The 14,176-nt window shown below is 38.2% G+C and overlaps 1 protein-coding gene across 3 annotated transcripts in view; it reads right to left on the bottom strand.

Moving 5' to 3' along the window:
• LOC103146693 (raftlin-like) overlaps positions 1 to 5,506 on the bottom strand; it is a 58,582-nt gene extending 53,076 nt beyond the window's left edge. For 2 of the 3 annotated variants that reach the window (XM_016677823.1, XM_007564703.2), the window contains exon 1: positions 4,798 to 5,506. The gene's annotated coding sequence lies outside the window, so the exon portion shown is untranslated. The remainder of the gene's footprint in view (positions 1 to 4,797) is intronic. The other variant, XM_016677824.1, reaches the window with a different exon arrangement.
• Between the last annotated feature and the right edge of the window lie 8,670 nt (positions 5,507 to 14,176).

The raw sequence follows: 14,176 nt of genomic DNA, 5'->3' as shown, positions 1-14,176 counted from the left end.
GCACCTCCTATAATGTGAAGCTTAGGAGTTAACTATTCTTAGCAAAAGTGACGCATCTATTAAATTTACATAAAAAAAAATCAATTTAATAATTTTATAATGTAGCATTGCATTCAATCTGACAGAACGGGAATAAATGTTTAGAAAAGGAAAATACTGATAGTAATTTAAGACCTGCAAATCGGTTTCATTAAGCAAAAATATAACTATCATATAATTTCCTTCCCTTCCCAAGTGAAGCCATATGTTCCCTTGCAGTTTGGGTTATTAAATGTCTACATTAGTCCTCGTTTGAACTTTCTGCGTTGAGTAATGGCTCCCATTTTGGTTTGACATCGTACCAGAGTAGAAACCACAACCACTTCCCCGTTTACAGCAGCCGTGCTCCAGTGGGGCGGGCTTCTCTGCTGTAAATGGTTTCTATATCTTCTGTACGTGTGCCTGTCTTTACAATATGTCTGTGAACATGTGCAGCTGCGTGTAGAAGGTCATGCGTTTCTGCAGCCTTTATGTGTGCTGGTCAGAACGTGTTGTGTGTCTGCAGTAAATGTATTCTTGTACAGACAACTGACTATAATCTGAACAAATTTATGTCCTGTCTGTGTTTACATTCATGCTACATTAGTGTTTTTGTATAGATATCATGAAACTGGATAAGTTTAATTTCTTGTTTATCTTGCAAGTAGGTTGTGTTGATGGCTTTGTCTGAATGCATCATCGAGAGGACGACATATCTTCTTATTTTTATAGTTCCAGATTCCTGAATGATGAGTTGGATTTGATTAAAGAGTTAGCAATAAAAAAGGTAGACCTCAAGTGACCTCAGGAATTAAAGTATGACAAAACCCCAAATCAACATTTTTTTGCTGATAACTTTCTAAATAGGTTATTTAGGGTTGTATGTTTATGTTGCCATACACATTTTGACGATTTTGTGTAAATTAGTTTAGTTCCCCGTTATTTTGTCTAAAACCATCTCAGTGCTGGCCTCCTTTGGTTGAAGTCTCCTATTTGTTTAAAGTGGTGCAGCTTTGCATCAAACAGCCCTGCGTTCAGGTATTAAACCTTCTCACTCAGACACACACCTCCACCCACTGGTGAGTCAGGAGTTGGACTAGTTGGACGATGCATGGCCGCATGGAGGATTGATCAATGCTGTTACTCAGCTTCTCAAATGTGTGACTTATTTGCAATACGCATCACAATGTGCCACACTTGGCCACGCCTCTCCACATTTCTTGGCTCCGCCCACTTTGCTGGATTTTTTTTTTTTTTTTTTTTCTAAATTTGCCAGGGGTATGGTTAAACTATTGAACATTTAGTATATTGTAAAGTGGCTGGGATTAAAGTTTCTAAATGGTGACATTTATGTTTGTGTTGAACATTGTGCCGTTTTGAATAAAGTTCATTACCAATCGGTCTGAGGCCTTGGATCTGGACTACATCCTTATGGTGCTGTGGTTGATGAGTCTTTTATAGAAGAGGTGTAGGGCCACTAATTAAGGGAAAAAAATTTGATTTGTTTTCCTCAGAAATTTGACTTTAATCTTCTGACATCAGCGGTCAGAACTCAGAAAAAAATGTGAATTTTGAGATTAAGTCATAATTCTGAGATAAAAAGTTGAAATTCTTTTTTATTTATTCATTTCAGTGGCCCTGATCTTCTTCTGTGATCTCTGCCTCCAGTAGAGTAGTTTAAGTTTCTCAGTGTCTTGTTCATGAGAGATGGCAGATTGGAGCAGGGCACTTACAGATGGGTTGGAGTTAACCTTTGCAGACCTGGGCCAAAATGTGAAGCAACTTCATTTACTGGTCTATCCGTATTCTCAGACATGGCATTCAATCATGACTGAAACTTTTAGATCCAGCATAAGAGATCAGAGGAGGCGGTCTGTCATCTGTGGAGGGTTGGAGCAGACCTGCTGAGTCAGATGTTTAGGCCGTTTGGTCAGGAAGTCTTCTGGGTCATCCCGCCCTTTGAGACGGAGGAGTCAGAGATCTCTTAGTTTCCCTCCTGGATCGTTTGCTCCAAAGGCCTGACGTGACTCATGTTTGATCTTTGGTGTAACAAGTCCAGATGGTGCTAAAGATCTTAATTAGATGATCTACCAACTAGTGAATGTTAAAGGAATAAGAATAAGTTTGTTTGGGAGAAGAAAATGAAGCAATAACATTCTGAGAGGTTTTGGGTTTAATTGTGCTAAACTTTCACTAAGAGTAACTTTAAACTAAACTGTTTCCATGCAAGTGCACGATAGCGTTATGCAGTACTGTTTGGAATATTAATAAAGTGAAACGTCTAATCCTGAAATTAAATATCAAATTTATGATCTGGTCATGGAAACAAGTTTTTTTTTCTATGTTTCAGAAGACACATAGAAAGTTTTAGGAAACACTGGTCTATCCGTTCAGAAAGAAAATACTGTTTTTAACTCCATTATAGTCAAATGTTTTTAATTTAGGCTTATAAATAGGGTTCACGTTAATAAGGTCAGATAAAATAAGTTTATGTCGTTACTATTCCTTACTTTGTATCCTGTGTTTCTGATATAATCTACACAAAAGAAACCCTGAATGATAAAACATAATCATGCGAAGCGTGTGTGTGTGTATGTGTGTGTCTAAGAGAAAACTCCTGACCCTCCTGCGCTGTCGAGTTATCGCCGGCTGGTCCTCCACATCTCACCAGCTGGAACCAATTAACAGCAGTTCACTGAGACTGAGCTCTCTCACTCACTTTCACCCCCAAACACACAGTCATTTTTCTTGTTCACTCCACCCCTGGCTCTTCCTCTCTGCCCCTCGACAGTCCTGGACTCCTCCTTCAACCCGTGCAAGTTGTTTTCCCTTTAAACCTCCAGCTGCAGGCTCACTCGAACGAATGTCCGACTCAGAGAACAACCAGGTAAACATTCACATGGAGAAAAGGATAAACCAGCAGGAATTAGACTTATTTTATTGTCAGTGCGCAAAGACACAACAGAAATGAAATGTCATCCTTGACCACAGGAGCACACACAAAAAAGTTATTAGCTTACAGCATAACTTTTTTTCTACAGGATTTAACAATGAAAGCTGTAGCCAGGTGGACAAGTCCAATCCAATCACCTTAAAGAAGCAACTGCTGCTGCCCATCAATCTGAGAAGGGTTGCAGTGCCAAATCCTTCATTCGACTGCAGGGATTCTCTGCTTGTGGCTGTGGGGGCCGTCTGTGACTCTTTCGATCTTCAACCGATTTTAAAAACTTACCTAAAATGATGAGGGATGCTTTTTTTTTTTTTTCAACCTTAATGCAACGTCTGCATTGAAGTTTCACAGCATACTGACACAAATAATGTAACTGAATATTTATTTATTCTGCTGGGTTCTACGCTTAGTTTTTTTTATTTGAGTAGATTATGTCAACTTATTTAAGTATTTTTGGTAAATAATGAAGGGTATCTTGATAAGAATATTAAGTTGTACTAAACATTTGCTTTAAAAATAGGAATGAACTGAAACACTTCCTTTAATTTTCAGTATAAAAACACATCTTAATGTATCTATTTAAAAACTTTACGCTATACTCTTTGCAGCTTATATTCAGAAGAAGTTGGCACAAAAATGTTTTTTTGCATTGCACATTTTACTGACCACTCTTCTACAGATTATTTGCCATTCACAATTGTGGAAATATTTAAGACAGCTGCCAGTCTTCCCAGGAGAACGAAACGCCCTGAAAAAACGTACAGCTCCAAACCAGAGTCAGATAAAATAACATGCTAATGAACTCCTTAATTAGCATGTTAAAGGTAAAATCAGTGATAGGATTTAAGTTTGGAGGGGTCAACAGAAGACAGCTGCTTCTCTCTAGAAAGCTTACGAAAACATATCCAGTGCACCCCAATAAACCGTCAGACATCTGGAACAGCAGCCTCTGGACATATGAGAACAAAGTAGAAATATTTGGTCACAACGTATACGAGTAAATATGTTTGGAGGGGAAAAAAAAAAATCAGCATGTTCATGCATATACCTCATACTAACTGCATAGCACAATGGTTTGATGATCTGTGCTTGTTCTGCAGCCACAGCGTTTATTTACCCAGCCATGAACTCCTTCGTATACCAAAAATGTGCGGAAGCCATCTGTCTAACAGCTGAAGCTGAAGCTAGACCCAAACTGGGTCATTAGCAGGACAATGGTCCCAAACATAGCAAAAAACCTACAACAGAGTTCCTGCAAAAGAAAACAGACAAGATGTCGCAACCGACCAAAGTCCAGATTTGGATATGATTGAACTCCTGAGGTTGAACCAGAAAAGACATGCGAGGAAACAAATGTCAGCAGAACCTGAGTGTGATGAAGAGCATGCCAGGTGCTTCTGTAAGCAGGTTGCATTTAATTTGTCTTTATGATTGTACAATACAACAGTTCAGAAATAAACTTGTGATTCGTGTCACAAGTGACAACAGCCGTATGTGGGTTTAATCTGTGGCCAATCTCACACTTCTTCTACGTCCTGAATATAAATAGATCATCAGATCTATTTATATTCAGGATGACTGTTTGTTTTTGCATATTGCTCTGAGGCGATCAAACATCTTGCATGCGGTGGCTGTGGATTTAAAGCTGTGTGTCGGACACACTCATGGATTGTGGTGTGAATCAGCTCCCTGTTGCACAGTAAACACTTACAGCCATGTGGTTTAAGTTTACAGTGGCTGCTATCCAGAGGATCAGGCGGGAGCGCAGAGAGCAAAACATCTGTTAAGACACACACATGCTGAACGGCTGAAACAAGAAGCAAACTTACCTGTTTCACAATCTGGTTGAGAAGTTCACTGCTTGGAGACAAATCCAGAGCTCCCGTCAGAATATCTCATTCTACTTTAGAGGTGTGAAAGAGAAGAACACTGCTTCAGATCTTGTCCAACAAGCTGGCGGAGGTTGCAGAGGAGCGGGCTCTCTGAAGGGAAAACACAATCCTCCGTCTGAGAAACAAGCAGAAACAACAGCTCCAGCGGTTGGCTTCGTTTTCCCCCCTCTTCAGCACCTAGCGGAGCTCAAACACACTTGTACACTCGGTGCGTTTAGGTCATGCTCAAAGTATGTTGTGCAAGCTCAGGGAAACCACATCCTGTCACATATTTACCTCCCTCTTGTCTCTCTCTCTCTCTCTCTCTCCCTCTCTGCAGCCTATCTCTCTGTGGTGTTCTACCTCTTTTTCCTGTGCACTCGTCTCTCTCTGCCCTGTGATTGTCTGAAGCAAACTGAGCGCTCTGACCCGGCGTCTGCTCTGAGCAGCCTCTCTCTGCGTCTGTCTCTCTGGCAGCCGCTCTGGTTCCACACGACTGACTGAAGAATCCATCTGAGGAGAGGGAAGGGGAAGGAGGAGGGGGATGACAGGGAGGCTGGCAGGAGGAGGAGGAAAGGCGGGGGGCTTTATGTGGGAAATACCAGAGTCAGAGGAAGGGAAGAACAGCGGGGAGGTTGGCCGGTGTTGTTTCGGGAGTGAAGGACTTAAGAAAAGGTGGGCAGATCAATAATTTGTTAGGGAGAAAGATGAGAAGTCGATAATGGTGTGGCTGAAGACGTTCATGTTGCGCTGAAATCTATTTTATTCTGTTTTTGTCTTTGTCCCGCTTAACATTTCTCTGATCAAACAAATTTTAATATATCAAACAAACACGACTAACTACAAATTTCAGTTTCAAGTTCAAGCAATCATTACATTTTTATTTTAAATAAAAGCAACTTCCTAAATTATCGTCCTCCTGTGAGGAAAAAGTAATTACCCCCTGAACATAATCACGGCCTCGGTTACCACTGGTGACAACAGCGGCTGTGAAGTGTTTGTGAAAACCAGCAGTGAGTCTTTTACATTACTCTGGATGAATTCTGGCTCACTATTCTTTGTCGGGTTTCAAGCGTGAGCTTTCTCTTTAAGGTCATGCCACTGTGTCAAAATTGGTGGCCTAGTCAAAGACTGGATTTTGAGTTCTAATTAGATGTTTCTATGGGTTCTTTGTGGTCTTCTAGAATAATATTTTCAGTCGACCGGTCATTAATCGGAAGGCTCTGTAATCTTTACCGGTCTGGGTTAATGGCTTCCTCTGTGGTTTGCTGAGGTTTCAAACCTCAGAAACAACTTAAACCCCTTTAAAGGTGCATATCTGATTTTTAATGGCTTTATTCTGGGGCATAATGTGTTTTTCTTTGAGCTCTTTTAACCGACTTCATGTTGGCGATTAGGTCCTATTTAAGAGATTGAATCAAAGTATGTGGCTCGTCACACTTTAAACATGGCTTAGCTAATGATCAGTTTTTACATAGGGCTAGGCTGGATTCAAGTTATTTTTTGGCTTAGTAAATTAAACCATTTGAAATTTGCAATTTGTATTTTACTTTGATATTGAAGTTCTTTGGGTGTTTGTTGATGTGAAATATCTTAATGCGACAAAAAATCAAAACTCAGATGAAATCAGTAAGGGGACTGGTGTTTTTCTTATCTTGTCTCAGTAGTGGCCATGCATGTTCAGGAAATACAGTAAAACTGACCAAGCATTTAAAAACACAGTGTGTGTCTAAAGCAGCAACAGCGGGCATTTGAGCAACAGAAGAAAACAGATTTTTCTTCTTCCATAGATGAGACATGTTTTGGCAGCACTATGAGGCAGGGGGGTCATAATGTTATGCCTCACCAGTGAGTTAATCGCAAATAGTAGCAATTAAAGCACAAAACAGCACCAGCTTTAGTGCATGAATTACTTTAACCAAAAATGACAGCAACAGTGATTCACGTTAGTTAAAAAGACGCATCTGTATTGCCTGAGAAAGGATTTCAACTGTGCAACTTCGGTTAATGGTCCAGGTTGCAGGTTTATACCCTGATAAACCCATCAAGGTATAAAAACATTACGTAAAATCATTTGGATGCCAAACAGCGTGAAAAGTTCATTCTGGGTTCAGTGAAGCTTAAAGCAGAGAGGTGAACAAAGAAATGAATACATCAAATACGCTGACAGACGATGTTGTGCATCCACATGTTTCTTCAGATTTAAAGGAGGTGCAAACAGGCCAATTAACACCAGAGTGTGTTTCTGCTGCCCCCTAATGGACCAAAACAAACATCCGCAGGTTCCACGTTCAATGCAAATGGACACAAATAACAGCAGGATGATAATGAGGAATCAGCAGGGGAGGTCTGATGATGTTTCCCTTCACGTCTGACAAACAAAGAGATTACCTGGGACTCGTAGATCCTGAAAGGTACGAAGAAAAAGGTTGGATCCAGTTAAAAGCAGCTAAAAATAAAATGTAATTCTTAAAATGTTATATATTTTTTATATAATTCCCAGTTTTTTTTTCTGAAGTTTTTCTTTCATAACATGGTTATTAAATGTATAAACCTGAAATATTTCCACTCCAAGAACTGTAAAATGTTTCACCCAAAATTAGGAAAACTGTTTTCTGCCTGATGTTTTACATGATACGTAAAAGTAACATCCGTTTCACAGACAAGATAAAACCAATTAAACAAAAATCATAATTGTATATTCATGTTGTTTACCTGGTGAAACAGATTCTGTCATTACCACGATATGCTGGCAGAGTGAGGATCGATTTTTAGTGATGTACTCCTCGAGCTTCACAATGATAAAAAATAAATAAATAAATAAGAAGTGCTCATGTTCATCTGCCTGCCAAAAATTTCAGAATAATATTTGGAGATTTTGCTGTTTTAAAAAAAAAAAGCTTTTTTACTTTACTACTATTAAATATTTATTAAGCCAGATAAAAGACCAATCAAGCAGAACGTCAAAGTGAACGAGATGAATAGACAACAAAAACATTAAAAATAAAGAAAACACAAAAAATTTGACAAGAGTTGTTACAGTAACAATTTAAAAGAGTAAAAATGTACGATTTAAAACTCTGAACATTTTCTGTTGTGGGATCCTTAATATTTATTGAAGTCATTTTTGACTTTCAGTTGAGACTGGAGGGTAGAGGAGGGAGAGAAACTCACACTTTTCTCCTGTTTCCACTTGAACCAGAGAAACGGATAAATACAAAATGCCTTTCAACTGTAAGGCATGATAACATTTTTTTTTTTTTTCAGAAAAATGCATGAATAAATAAGAACCAAACCGAGAGCAGTCAAAGACTATCTGGTTGAAGCAAAAACAAACAAAAACAAAAAAACGTCATACTGGCCTGACATACCTTCAAATATTGGTTACAAAGGACTAATTTAAAAAAACATTCAGCTTTTGTTGTTTTTATTTACATTTACATTTATGCATAAATCTTTGAGGGCAACATGAATACCTCATTGAATGTAGAAGAAAGTCTAAATTTGGCATTTGGATTCAGTTTTAAATTACAATGTAAGCTCTATCAGGATTTCAATGTTGCACTTTCATCAAGGAGCTTCATTTCTAGATTTTAAATTAAAACTGTATCTTGATTGTACTTTGTCCATTTGATCTGCAACTTGTATTCAGTTTTAAAAAGAAACCGAGTGAAAAGAGATCGATATTTCATTTTTTTATCAAAAGTACATTTCCTTGGATTCCCACATGAATTAAAACTTGGTTATTCATGGAGGCCTCTAAACAGAGATCTTTTAAATAGAAACACTGAAAAGCACTGGCAACTTTAACTCAAGGATATTTAGAAGGTTATGGATGAATACTGCAGCTTAGAAAGCAGAGTACAGTAAAATAACCTGGTGAAACTGGAAAATAGGATATGTCTTATTAAAGCTAAATTTTAATGAGAGGTACATTTTGTCCTTTTGTGGCCAAAGCATAATAGAGATTTACTTCTTTGAAGCTAAATTTGTCCTTCTTGTAGTTGTTTTGGTAATTAAATTTTTATTATCACAATAAATATTACAAAAATTACTTTTGAAAATACTGCAGTACGGTTTTTAGATTTTACTTTTCTTTTTTTTCTTTTTTTTACATATTACATATTACTTTTCAGACATTTGAAACAGCTTTTCATCAACAAAATTTTAATGTCAAAGACGACCTTAGTTAAAAAAAATTCAGTTTCCTTTCTTCACCCAAACGCTTGCTTTTCTTCTCTGCCCTTGGTAACATCATCTCCTCCAATTTGTTGCCTGAATCAGCTGTAGCTTGTTAGTTAATAAAGCAATAATCAAATAAAATGTGCAGTAATTCCCTCCTTCAGTTCTGTCTAACTTGATCTCCTTTCAGAATGAGTCGTTTTAGGCTCTCTTGTCACATTAAATCCACATAAGCTTTTGCAGGCCACGCCTCCAACTCAACCTGTGCACTCCCATTGCTGCAAGCAGATGCCCAATATACAACCATACGTCTTTGAAAAATAGAAGTGGAGCCTCCTGCACAAACAAACAAAAACACAGCAAGTGGTTTCTGAATGGTAAGTGAACAACAAAACACTTGTCTTTTCCAGCAGCCATTGTACAGCGCACACAGTGGTAAAACCAGCTGACCAATCTCAGCCTGGGTTGCTAGGCAACAGGCTGGGCTTCGCTGGGTTTGCTAGGTGAGGCACAGTGTCTGCTGATTTGTGATGCTACACTTTAGAGGTTTTTGAAACAGCTCATTTTCTAGACACCAAAACACACCAACTTATTACCAAAAACCTGCTGGGTGTTTTTTTTTTTTTTTTGTAAGTGTTTGTCTATTTTAAGAAGCAGCAGAAACACAAATGGAAGTACAAAACATGCAAAATATGAATTTTCCATAATATGCCCTCTTTAAGCAGACAAGACAGAACTAAAACAAAGAAAAAAGCAGCAAAATGAACTCACCCTCTTTTTTTAATTCAGATCTTAGTCGGTGATAACAAATTAAAGCTCTATATCATTATTTTGTTATATAAGCTAGTGAAAGGAAAACCCAAAAGAAGTACTTGCTTTCCTTAAGAGATGTCATTATTACCGATAAAAAGCTGAACATGATTAGGCCGACCAGAGCCCTCTAAGGCAGCCATGACTCAGGGCTCCTTTTGACTAATTTCTGGTCTAATAGGGATTCTGCTCCACCATTCCCCAGTAAGCCCTCAGTGTCCTGCTCAGATGTTGCTGTAAGAGCCTTTCTGCAGGCTTCAAAATTAATGATACGTCTCTTTTAAAGATGGACATTTCCTGTCTCTGTTTGCTATCACATCAGGAGCCCCCATTAGGCTTTAATCACCAGCCCTGTGAGCAGAAACTGCCAGCACATTTCTGTTCGGTTTGGACAAAGTGAGGCCAATTTTGGAAGGGCATTCCTTCCCCACCACCATAGATAAAAGGTTCAAAGGGCCACTTTGGCAAATCATAAACCACTGAGAGACCAGAAGCTGAAACTGAGCAGTTAATGTTGTTTCCCAACCGTATAAAAGGGGAAATAAATTAATAGATGATAAAATGGTGAGAGATCTTGGCACAGATTTAAAAGCCTGTGATGATCTCCCACTGTGTAACTGTCAACACTATTTACCTGGGGATAAAAAATCACAACAATAATGCTTGATGTCATTGTCAGCTCTTGCTCTTTAGAGGCTTTATTGGTCCATATTATGTGCGTTAACGGGCTATAAAGGCATCAAAAACCTGACCTTTCAGTTTCATGTGGCCCCGCAGGTCATGGCACCAGGTGGGGTTTTTATCTACTGGAGAAACGAAATGTGACAAATGGAGTGAAACCAGTTATGAAGACGAGCAGCCGAGCGTGACATTTATGCAGACTGTGTTTTATGGAAGCAGCGGTCTGATCCGAGCGTCTGAGACAGACAGCTGATTAGATGGGAGAAGTAGTGGAATAAAACACATCACTAAATTCTAATTTTAGAGAAATGTTATTAAGGTTTTTAAATTAGATGACTGGATATTATTTAAGGTGTCAGGCTGTTTGTGTTCTGCTGTTGGATCTCGAAATCTCCTGTCACAGAAGATGACACAGTGCCCCCTAGTGTACAAATAAAACAAAACGGCAAATTTTCTCCAATTAAAAATAATCTTTGATTTTGACAAAGTTGCGACACTGAAAATCTTTGTGATATTATCTCTAATAATTAGGTTGAACAATTTTAAGCAACATAATTAAAATAAATGCAATATTTGTCCTGACCAAGCCATTCATTATGAAAATGACTTTCCTTTTACTCTGTCTGACTTCATGGAAAAGAGTTTTTGTATAGGGTGAATGTATGCAAAGCCAACAGCACATAAAGAGCTACACCCATGACATGCATCACTGCACTTAACATTTATCACCACTGACAGCAGAGGGTAAACTAACTGAACTTTGCATTTATAACTTAATGCAGAGATAAACTGTAACTGAGCTGCCATGAAGCTCCATCTAAGAAGTAAATACATTTTAATTCTGTTTAGCCCTACTTTGCTAAAATATGTACTATTCTTATTTTTATGTCTTTCCAAGGACTGAGAACGCAAGCTGACCATGAAAGACACTGCTAAGTCTAAAATAAACAGCTTGGTAAGGTTTCACTTTACCGGATTACAATCTTTGTGTTTCGACTGAGAGAAAACCTGAAGAAACACACAGATATGGGAAAACTCTGCAAACTTCACATAGATGTGAAGCTGAGATCTTGTAGCTATTAGAGTATAGCCATTAAATAAATCAAATACTTGTTACTCCTGCTTTTAGATAGTGCAAAACAAGTGGTTACATCTTGAATTGTCATTTGATATATGAATGACACATGGTTCTTCTTGACAGATGAGAAAACACACAAGTATTTCTTTTGGAAAATATTTCATTCCATTCCATTTTTATTCTTAGAAGCATTTTTAAACAATCGCAGCGGACACAAAGTGCTGTTGACACAGATAGAAGAGAGTCCTTTGAGTACAGCTGCATGCAATTTAAAAACTAAAAACTCTCAATGGGGCCAAAAGCCATGGAAAAAGGATGTTTTAAGACAAACTTTGAAAGTGAACAGTGAAGCAGTTTTTCCATGACAGAGCACAGAGAGAGAAAGCCCTGTTGGTTTTCCTGGAGCAGCTGGAAGATTTGAAGACAAACATAAGAATCAGCTGTTATGCATATGATCAACTTTAGGATACATTCACACCAGCCAGCAATGGGGAAGCTTGCTTCTCAGAATATGATGCTTTTGACACCTTTCTTTTTGAACCTTCCCCGGCTGGGGAAGTTTGCATCCATGAAGAGAGCCATGAAGATGGCCATGAAGATGGCCATGAAGAACGCGTTGTCCAGACCACTGTCCAAGGGAACGAGTTTGCCGATCTACCCAAAGAGCAAACTTCTCCGGCTGGGGAAGTTTGCTCCAGAGAAGTTAAGAAGACAGATATTGTGTGTTTTCTTAAAATGATATGGGAACTTTTGTTATTGTTGTTTTTTGGTTTGTGTTTCTTGTGCTGTTCGTTTTTATCGCTAGCTTCTCTTTACTTTGATGATTATTTGTGTTTTTCAGTTTTTCTATATGTTGTCTGTGCACTTCCATGTGGAACAATATGGAGAAAAAACGATGTCCAAGGGAACGAGTTCCCCATTCGTCCAAAGGAGCAAACTCCTCCGCCTGGGGAAGTTTGCGCCAAAGAAAATCTCATGAAGAAGACAGTAATTGCGTCTTTTCTAAAAAAAAATATATGGGAGCATCTTTTGTTATTGTCGTTCTTTGGTTTGTGTTGCTGGTGCTTTTTATTTTTATTGCGAGTTTTTCTTTATTGTAGTGATTATTTGGGGTTGTTATTTTTTCTATATATTGTCTGGGTACATGTACGTACATATATGAATATATGTACATTAATATAGAATATTACACTTTATTTTCAAAAGAACACATAACACTGGAACTGATACACTAAATAAACAAAACAACCAAAAACAAAATGGATTCTCAGTCTCCATTAACAAAAAACGTACTTGAATAAAAACTAAACAACATGAAGCCGCTTTCAGTTTCTATGCACCACAAATTTGGAACAAAATTCCAGAAAACTGTAAAACAGCTGAAACACTGTGTGCCTTTAAATCTCAACTTAAAACCCAACTGTTTAGAGTTGCTTATGGCTAAATTAGGGTTAGAGTCCTTGTCAAACGGCGTTTTGACTAAAGTCCAAAGGGTTGGAGTCCCAGTTGACGGCGTCTCAACTAAAGTTCTACAGCTTTTTATTTCTCTTTCTCACTGTTTACGTTTTAATGATGTTTTTTAAATCTCTTTCTCACTGTTTATTACATGCTGTTTTTATTTTAATTATGTAAAGCACTATGAAATGCCTTGCTGCTGAAATGTGCTATAAAAATAACATTTGATTGATAGATAGATTGATTAATTGAAAGCGAAAGTGGAAATAAATACTGCATCCAACCAAAAGAGTGCATATTATGAAGTCTGTATACTATATTACCCTTAAGTAATCACTAGATTTAAATAGAGAAGATGGGCACTACACGGTTTTTTGCCCCTATTTTCCCCTTAAGATAATTCTAACGTTGGCCGATCTAAGATTGTTGTTGGTGATTTCGTAACCGATCATCCTGCAGTGTGATTTAGATCGTCGTGGCCACTCCAATCTAAATCAGGAGTTTTCCCCGACTGGGAGCTTAACGTTGAATGTGACAGGTAGCCAATCAGAAAGCACAGATTCTCCTCCGTGCTTTCTGAGGGGAAATTATGGAGGGGAATCCCAAACAGCTGACACGGCAACCCCAAGTCCAGCAGACATCGGAGATGATATGTGGAAACAACATTAATATTTATTTAACCTTTCGTACAAAGAATATAGAAAGGATAAGGGGAGGAGTTGGAACTTTTCAGCTGCTCTTCGTTAACGTGACATAAATAGGTTATAATGATTTTCATTCAGTCAGGACTTTACGCTGACTCTAGCCACATGCATCACAGGTAGATTCTAGTAAAGCATTGATTAATGCCTGATTTTAAAATGAGTTAACTGGACTTGTAGCCCTTATTTTGTGCCCAGGTGGCTGGACAGCACACGGCTGAACCTGATCGAACCGTCATACCGAGGATTGCTGTTGGCTAATGTGTCCCTCAGGTTTTGAAAATGGGCCGATGTTCTGTCAGATCAGTATACGTTGTCAGATAGTTGTACGCTTAGCTCAGACATGTATACGCTGTTATTACCATATGATTTTATTAAATCAGTAACATAGAATCATGACGTAGATCATCATACACTTTGTTATGAACAG

This window comes from Poecilia formosa, unplaced genomic scaffold (genome assembly GCF_000485575.1).
Source record: "Poecilia formosa unplaced genomic scaffold, Poecilia_formosa-5.1.2 Scaffold166, whole genome shotgun sequence".
NCBI lineage: Eukaryota > Metazoa > Chordata > Actinopteri > Cyprinodontiformes > Poeciliidae > Poecilia > Poecilia formosa.
Note: the sequence above shows the minus strand (reverse complement) of the source record. Positions and strands in the feature narration are given on the sequence as shown.